Source organism: Poecilia formosa, unplaced genomic scaffold (assembly GCF_000485575.1).
Source record: "Poecilia formosa unplaced genomic scaffold, Poecilia_formosa-5.1.2 Scaffold772, whole genome shotgun sequence".
NCBI lineage: Eukaryota > Metazoa > Chordata > Actinopteri > Cyprinodontiformes > Poeciliidae > Poecilia > Poecilia formosa.
Window position 1 is genome coordinate 12952 of NW_006800711.1, and position 8135 is coordinate 21086.

The following is an 8135-nucleotide window of genomic DNA, read 5'->3' on the forward strand; positions in this document are numbered from 1 at the left end:
GTTCCCTGGTGACATCAGTTTGATTTTGGTAAAGTGAATATTTGGTTGTTTGACTGTATGAACTTTTCAAATGTAATTTTAAGGTAGAAACTAAAGCTGCGGCTCCAGTAGGTCTCTTCTTGCAGGGTTCTGGAGACAGCCAGGTGTTGATGTTTGGCCTGATTAAAGCTGCCAGGCACATCAGGAGGTTTTTTCCTTCTCCCTCCTCAGAACCACTTGGTTTGGTTTGTGTCCTATGGTTTGGTTTTGTTAGGGTGGTTTTGGGTTTCGCTTGTTTTTGGTAATTTATGGGGTTTTACATGAATCTATTTTGGATTCTCATTTCAGGTTTTCCCTTCTCAGGTTGGATTTCTTTAGTATAATATAATAAAATCATTTTTCTTAAAATCAGAAAATCCTCGTTGGTCTCCTTTAATCTTACCCCAACAAACGAGCCCAGTGGACGTAACTCTACATTTAGACAGAACAAAATCTTCTTAGTAGAAGACTCAGTTATCGCTCCTAACGTTCAGACGGTTTGTATTTTGTAAACACAATAAAACATGTTGAATATCTATAGAGAGAAAACACTTCATACGACGATCCAAAGGACCTAAGGGAACCGTAAAAAAAAAAAAGAAAGAAAAATTGCACATAACTCTGAGTTCTTGTAAATAATTGGTCATATGTCCGCACAAATATTAAGAAATCCCAAATACAAAATAAAAGAACTCACACACAATTGCAGTGTCTACAAACATTACATTTCTACACATCAGATTTTTAGCAAAGAAACCCCCCAAAATTAAAATACATTTAAAATCAAAGTATCAAATTCACTCCCCAAAGAACAGAAACAGTTTCTGTTAAATGAACCTGATTTCTTTTAGCAAAAAAAAAGTTAAAGATTCACTTTTGTCTCAATGCTGAACGGTCCTGCCTGGTAGGGGGCGCTCTTGTTGCTTATATTTCCTCCACAAAGGCTGATGCCAACATAAAATCAGACAAATACAGCTAAGATATTAGATGTGTTTTTCTAAAGATGCTGTAAAATAAAGTAACTTACTAATCAAGTTGATTCAGTCCACAGATGAAGCAGTCCTCTCAGTTCCAGAGCTGATATCAGAACATCTCCATGTGGCTCAGGAAACATTTTCCAAAGCCTCCAAATCGATCAGTTTCTTCTGCTGCACCTTCATGAATGACACATTTTTCCAAAATAAATTATCACTGAACTCTGAAGGAAGATGGACAAAAAATATATATATGTCAGTGATTCATGTTGTTCACCTGCTGCACTAAAACACGTGATTTGTCAACTTGCTGGGTTTTTAACAGATAAAATAACAATTTAGCTAAATGTAATGTGAAGCAAAATTGGCAAATTAAAAACTGGATTATAAAAGGTAATTTTATCTGGATTTCTTGGTGTTAATTTCAAAGCTGGTGAATAAAGATCAGTTTTCACACTGGAGCTGTTTTTCTCACATTTTGATCTCTAAACAAACTGTAATAAACTATTTTCTTTTCAGAATGGGAAATAGAAATGATGCTGCATGTGCAGGAGCCTCATCAGGAGCACGTGATGCTGAATACAGACAGTCAAAGTTTTCCTGGTCATTTTCCCAACCTGCAGAGTTTGATGCATCTAATAAATGGTTTTGCTTCCTCTTCCTGGATTAAATTCTGATACATGCTTCTTCCCTGTTTTGGATATTTCAATTACAAAATAGTAAAAATCTGCTGGGAAAACTTCGATACCAACAGTTTATCTGGGAGAGTTTACAGCTGAACATCAAGAGAGGAGCATCAGTTCACTGAGAAACAAAGAGAAGAAATGTAAGTTTCAGATCCCAGTTTGTTTGTTTGTAAACTCCTGAATAATAAGATTATTTTTATTTAGAACTAAAATATCTGAAATATTTTACAAAAATTTTAAACAGGGATTTTAGTTAAAAACAATTAATAAATAATCAGTTTGTGTTAATCTATGTGCAAGTGAACCCAATTATGTTAATCTGATAACAAATTATAGATGAGGATCTGTTCACTCCACAGAAACTAATACGACCCTTAAATTTCACTTGATTAGAGACAGGAAGACCTGGTTAGAAGCTCAGAGTTACTGCAGAGAGAATCACACAGACCTGATCAGTGGAATGAAGCAGATAGAGGAAGAAGAAGTGAAGAAATTGATGAACTCTTCAGATCATAAATCATACTTTTGTTGTTCAGAGACACCTGGAGGTGGTCAGATGGAAGCAGTTTCTCTTTCAGACACTGGAATAAAAACTTTGACAATCCAGAATCCATCATTGGTCAATGTGCCATGACTGTGTTTGATGATGGAGGCAGATGGAGGAATAAGAACTGTGATGAATGAAAACCCTTCATCCGTTATGATGGTGAGTTTTTGCTGCAGAATGTCTTTAAATGTAACTTAATTCCTAGGAAGAAAAAGAGCCTTATTATAATGGCTGTGTATTTCTGTCATATCTACCAAATCTATGAAAATAAATTTTTGACTTTTATTCCGTAAATCATATAGAAACTATTTTCTTTTAAATCTTTTAAATGGTTCTTGTTACCAGGTTTGGCATAATGACACATGAAGCTGCTGTTGCAATTACTTAGTTTGGTTTTTTCCCTCTTCATGTAGATGAAGTGATTCTGTTAAAAGAAGTGATAGACGGCAGATGGACGACTGTGACATGTCTGGAGCCATGGAGACGAGAGGAAAACATCAGTGGAGGAAGAAAAATGACAGCGAGAAGTTTAATTTTTTTTGTTCCAAGAATTGAAACTTGGATTTGGTTTAAGTTACATTTAAAATTTTAACTCTTTAATACTTAAGGTAGGAGGCAGCACATATACAAGAATGAGTAACATCACTAAGACCCTCCTCTGCGCTTTGAGTGGTTGTTTTTAGTTGGTGTTTTTTTTTTTTTTTTTTTCTTGGTCTTTTGGTTTTTTACAGAATATCCGTCTCACATGCTGTCATGTCATAGTTAAAAAAAACATATATATAAATTCATAAAAGTTACGTACTGCAGCTTTAATGGTTTCACACAATTTTGTAGAAGACATTTAAGGTTCGATGGGTAGCAGTTATTCACGCTATAAAATAGTGTATTAAAGGTTTTAAATGAAGAAAGAAACAAAAACAGAATTTGATTTTTGGCTTTAGTTAAAAAAAGCACTGCAGATGTTTATAAATAATAGATATGATATGAAGTTTGAATAATACAGGAAACGTATGTCCAAAGAAAAAAAAAATGAAATAATGGATTTTTTTGTCTTTCAGTATGTAAAAACAGGCCAAACTTCAAAAATATGTTTTAGACAATGTATACGTATTGCTTTTGTAGGGACTATTTTCTCATTTTTAGTTAAATCTTAGAATTAAAATTGTTTAGTTTATTCTTATTTTTTGTCTATTTTTTTTTTGGTTGATTTATCATTATAATTTTTGGTTAATTTGTTAATTAGGATAAGTTTTTGTGTAGTAATTCACTTAATTAGTTAATTAATTTTCAGGTTGGGATATGGGTATTTCATGGTATAAATAGGTGGGTCTTAGTTTATTATGCACGTGGGTGGTTATAAGGTTTTTTACCAGCCAATCAGTCACATCGGTTTCTTTTGTCAGTCAGAGAACAGGTACAGGAATAGGAGCAGAAGCCTGTAACCTTTTTGCCTGAACTGCAAATAAAACCAAAGAACTATATTTTGACTTTTGATTCTTTTTTTTTTTTTTTTTTGCAGCGTAAACCAGAATCCACGGTGCATCAGGTGATTATTTGAGTTGGATTCACTTTTGTTTTGATCACCTTCGAGTTTTTGAGTTTTCTGATTTTTCTGATTTTTGAATTTAAGTTTTGGGACAAATGGTCACTACAGCTTTATTACTTGTGTGAAATAAATATTCACACACACTTATGACGGTTTAAATACACTGAACGTTTTATGGGGCAATTCTTTTTGGGGATTTTGTTTAGCTTTTTATTAAATATCTTTCTTCTGTTTGACGAAGAATAAAGAACCTTTATAACTTTACTTTGTATCGATCAAGTATTGTTTATGTTATATAAAATGTTTAATACATTATCAGAAATTTCATCAGATTTGATTTTGGGGTTTTTGAATAAACTATTATACCATGAAGTTGTCTCATCTTTTTTGTTTTTTTCTGAATATGACATTTTAGACAATGTATATATAAACATATAACTAGCAAATAATACTATGAATGTTGGTTGGATTTCATTCATCAATATTCCCGTCACTGTAAATGAAACCGTCTTACTAGTTTTGGATGTATGATTTTACCTACCAAAATAATTGAGTAGATCCATATAAGAAATTAGGATCAGACGAATTGAAAACCACTGACTCTCATGTTGAGTCAAGACAGAATTTTACTTTTTGCCATAATACTTTGTTGAGCTGATGTTTATGAAACTGTTTTGCCTCTGGATGAAGCTGCTATCTTGCTCTGAAATATTAAAAGAGGACTGTTGATGGGACACGTAGGTTTTTTAGCACCATCTAGTGGCTGTTCAGACCTCTACAACGGAGAAACTAAATCCAACTTATTATATAAAGGATTACCAGGGGGACAATAATGGGCATGGTGGAATGTGTGTGGAATTTTTTTGTTGTTGTTTAGTGAAATATTAGAGTTGATATTCCTTTTCACTCTCTCCATTTTCCACAAGTACAGAAAACTGAAGAGTTCAGAGAACTTTAAACAATTAATTAACTGGAAGAGCAGGTCCAAGTTAAGTAAAACACAGCAGTGGAGCTGTTCTTTTAACCAATCAGCTCACAGATTCACCTGATAGGGCCTTCTAGAAGGCCCACTGTGACGCTGAGGTTTTCTGCCCTCTGATTGGATGGTCATAGTTAGTCTATAACTCCAGTGTTTTGTTACGATATTTTGTGTGAATTTGTTTTCATTTTACACACAATGGGCGATGGAATAGGGAGCCCTGTAGTGGACATGTGGGGAAAAAAATACTGCTTACTGCAATATTTGTTGGTCTATTTTGTATATGGTCACAAATGCCAATTTCAAATTTCAAATGAAGAACCTCGGTGAAAACGTGTTTATTATTAACTCCTATGTGCAAAAAATCGATTGAAAATCGATTTATTCACTGCATGTTTATGTCTGTTTGTGTAAGGCTGAGATGGAACTGCACATGAAAACATCATTCAGACTGTCAACACAAAAGAGACACAATCAAAACTGTCAGATGACTTATTACCCCATGATATTAACTCAGAAATATTCCAGATAGTTTGGAAGTATTGGATTGGCTGTTTGGCTTTGTGAATCTTTGAAATATAATTTTAAGGTTGAAACCATAATTCTTATAGAGCAAAAATGCTTTATGTTGCAATCAACACAACAAAACAGGAAGTAGAATATAAATTTATAAGCATTGTTGAAGGTGTTTTGAAAACCTTTAATGTGTCCCCTGGTATAGCAGCATCTACCTTTATTATAAGAAGAAAAAACAACTTCCTGGTTGACATCAAGGAAATTAATTTGCCCTGAATCCTTTTGCTTCCAGTACACATGTTTTATTTTGTTGTACTCTTTTCCTCTCAGAACACATGAGAAAACTCTTCATCTCAATAGCATAGAATCCTAAGAGCTTTTCCTTAAAAATAAAAGCTTATTTAGCAAATATGTATTATATATCCATACTGTGATCTTTGAAATGTTGGTTCCAGCTGTTCTGTGGAGGAAACAAATAATTGTAATAATCTATTAGTGAGGAGAAAATAAATTAAATTAACAGATGAAGAAAAAAATGTCTAAAATAAAATGAAACAAAACTGTGGATTAAAAAAAGGTATTGCGTCACCTGGATTTCCTATTAAAATCACTTGATTTTAACTTTAAAGTTTTAAACATGAAACTGCTGCTGCGCAAGTTACTCAACAGGTTGTTGCTAGGTAACCAAAGAGATACAGAGTTAGAGCTGCTAATGCCTTCCCTCTGCCTACATCTCCCAGAATGCTGTGCAGATTCACAAGAATGTAGAATGACTAAGTTGCTCAGTAACCAAAGAGAGTATGAGGTAGAGTTGCTAAAGCCTCTCCGCCTACATCTCCCAGAATGCTGTGCGGTTCAGATCTAGAACCACTTGGGGTTTTTTGTGACTCACACTTTCTCCATACAGTGCTGATGATATGACAAGCATGACTCTAGCTATGACATCACAGAGTTTTCCTTCATCTTTGGAATGATGATGCGAGTGTTTGAGAACTCTACCACACTCACCAACCAGCATCCTCCCCCCAACAAACTGAAATATAAGCAATATTTCTGCAATTGTTTCCACAATAAATGTTAAAAAACTATTTACTTTGTGAAAAACTAAACTGAAAAAGCTGAAGTAACAAATGCTTACAGTTTAGAAGTGTATTAAGTCTAAAAATCCCAGTGAATCATTTGCACTTTTTCTCTTTCAAACTGATTAGTCTTGATTAAATTTTATTGATTGGCTTAATAAACTGATTTTGGAAATTATGTTGAGACTTAGAACAATAAAACAGCAGTTTTGATAATGAGGTCATACAATGCTAGAGTCAGTGGTTTGTATAGATAGATTATATTATCAGATTCACAAAAGTATTTTAATTCTGAGAAGGGAAGGGCGCTGGGGAGGGCGTGAAAAAATGATGATCCCTCAGGGGGGCATGATGGAAAATAATTGAGAAACACTGTCTTATTATAAGAGGAAACAACTTCTTGATTGACATCAAGGAAATTAACTTGCCCTGCATCATTTTGCTTTCACTACATATGTTTTATGTTTGAACACTATTTGTCTCACAAAACATCAAAAGACTCTTCAACTCTACAGCAAACAATCCTAAACGCTCTTAAAAATCAATAAACAGAAACTTATTTAACAAAGCTGTAAATGAACCAAAGAAAGCAGAGAGTCAGAGTGAGAGAGAGGGACAGAAGCAACCAATCAGAGCAAGGGGGAGGATCTTAGCGCTGTCAATCACAATCATGCTCTCCTTCTTTCTTTTTGCTAAACTAACTCTGGTTCACCACAACATAGCCTGCCACCTATGCTAAGGCTAGTTAGCATAGCCACTGATGATAGCGGATAAACAGATATCCTGTAACAGTAAGTTGTTTTTCCACCACATGAGGTTGATTGGCAGCACTAAGACCCTCCTCCTGGCTCTGATTGGTTGTTTTTGACCTGGTTCAGTGCATTTTTGCAGACCACAAAAGCAGCACTGGCAGGAGGTGGAGGAACTTGATTTTTTTCACATATTATTTCTCTCATATCATCCTGTCACGACATGTGATAGCTTGAATAAATATGGACAAAGCATATCTTTGTAAAGTTACTGCAGTTTTAATTCACAGGATTAAATTTTATGTCAGAGCTCCATTTGCATTTCTGCCGTTTTTTGGGAGGTTCTTTACGGGAACATTAGACCATTTTCGGCCTGTCGTTGCCAGTAACATGCAAAGCAGAGAAAAGCAGACATTTTAACTTCCTCTGCAAGTTTCGTAAACAGTTTTCATAAAACCCCTTATACTGGTTTGAATATTCAAATGTAGTCCATATTTCATGTCAGTAACAAAAATCTACTCTTCACTGTGTACGGTTTTCGGTTGAGCATCACGGAAAAGCAGTCGATTCAATTCTCCAAAAAAGAAAACAGAGGTGAGTCTCAGCTATTTGTGTTTAATATGACTGGATATTATGTAGGAAAATGTATTTAGGAATAAAGAAGTGTATTTAACACTTGATATGAAATGTTTCATCCAACAGAGACAGATCACAGAAGGAAAATAATCCACCTGGCAGCAAAGATGCAGTGGAGTCTGATTCTGCTCTTCCTGATGGGTAAGTTGATCTGAAACTTTACATTCACTCTGTTCTGTGACATCACAGATTGAGATGGATTAAGAACACATTTTCCTGATTTTATTTTAAAAACAGCAGAAAAAAGTTTTCCTACTAAGTTTTTAATGCTGCAAATACTGGTGGAGATGTTATCACTGATTAGTATTTTGAGTGACCCGTTTTATGTTTCAGCTCAGTGTTGCTTCATGGACTGTCAGCTCTATCAGTTTCACTACATTAATGAGAATAAGACCTGGACTGAAG

The 8135-nt window shown here is 34.5% G+C and overlaps 1 long non-coding RNA gene across 1 annotated transcript in view; it reads left to right on the plus strand.

The window, feature by feature from the left end:
- The window catches only part of LOC107834797 (uncharacterized), a 10206-nt gene extending 2080 nt beyond the window's left edge, over positions 1–8126 (plus strand). Inside the window, exon 3 of the long non-coding RNA XR_001660622.1 lies at positions 8064–8126. This is a non-coding gene — a long non-coding RNA (uncharacterized LOC107834797). The remainder of the gene's footprint in view (positions 1–8063) is intronic.
- Positions 8127–8135: the final 9 nt, after the last annotated feature.